The sequence below is a fragment of the Aplysia californica genome, unplaced genomic scaffold (assembly GCF_000002075.1).
Source record: "Aplysia californica isolate F4 #8 unplaced genomic scaffold, AplCal3.0 scaffold00022, whole genome shotgun sequence".
NCBI lineage: Eukaryota > Metazoa > Mollusca > Gastropoda > Aplysiida > Aplysiidae > Aplysia > Aplysia californica.
This window is the reverse complement of record NW_004797292.1, coordinates 1,743,538-1,744,934: the sequence shown is the minus strand read 5'-3', so window position 1 is coordinate 1,744,934 and position 1,397 is coordinate 1,743,538.

Below are 1,397 nucleotides of genomic sequence, written 5' to 3'. Positions count from 1 at the left end.
ATAGATAGATAGATAGATAGATAGATAGATAGATAGATAGATAGATAGATAGATAGATAGATAGATAGATAGATAGATAGATAGATAGATAGATAAAATTTAGTCTGGTAAGTAAGTTAGCACGCCAATCTATTCTATATTGATTCATTCTAACATGAAGATGGAGATAATAATTCAATTAAATAAGTCGATCTCAATTACCTTCTCTATGAGATTCAAATGTGGGCCTTTAAATTTGTGGATAAGCTGTCGACTGTTACGATTACACCCTAAGAAGAATGTCTTGTTTGGAACTAAATTTGTCCCTGAATCTTTTTCATTGAGATCGAGCAATTGCTACTCGTCCTCTCCATCGCACCACCAAGAAGATGGTGTTCTGATTTTCTCTTTTTTTCTTTTCGTTTAAGCGAAGATTTTACTTTTCTTTTCCTTTCTTCTTTCCGTTTCTTTTTTAAACTCCCCTTTCTTGTTTTATTCCGTTTCTTTTCATTTCTTTGTTTTCCGTTATTTTCTTCTTTCCCTTTTCTTTTTTTTCTTTCCCTTTCTTTTCATTTCGTTGTATCCTTCTCTTTTCTTTCAGCTTTTCTTCTTTAAAAAAAAACATTTTTCTGTCCTTCCTTTCCTTTCCTTTTCTTTTCTTCTCTCTTTTCTCTCTCTACTCAACAGTCTTGTTTTTCCCATTCGTTCTTTTTCTTTTCTTTTCAATATTGAAACTTCCCTTAGCATATTTAAAAGTAGAGTTAAAGGAAGAAGTGAGTTATGACAATGCTGTGGTGTATACACACCAGAATTATTCAAACTTTACAATGTTTATTTTATACACCGCCAATCTACCAATCCTACTTAAATAATAATATTATGCTAAGCACATTTTAATTCTTATTTCTCATGGGGAAGGATAAAAAGAAACCCTCATGTGACCCAGCTATCTGCCCATCCCCCTGTGTGTAAAGGCGGCGTGGGGCACTATGAAAGAGGCATTAAATCTTGACAATAAAACCAGTAAGTTTGGTCATAGAGGTGTCAGGTATAATGCGATTATTCTTATCACGGTACCCGCTAGAGTCCATCAGATAGAATTTCATTGGCTCCAGACTTAGTGTTGAGATGGTGAAGAGTTTGGGAGTGTAGAGTATTGTAATATGTATGTCTGGGCTGAGGACTGTCTGTCTTTTGCTGGTTCTATTTCTGTTTCTGTCTGTACGTTTGTTTGTCTATGTGCCTAACTGCTTGTCTGTTTCTCTGTGCTTTTGTAAGTCTTTTTGCACACACACACACACACACACACACACAAACACACTTAAACACTTATAAACATACCTACACACACACACACATACACACACACGCACATACACACGCACGCATACACACACATATATATATATAATATATTA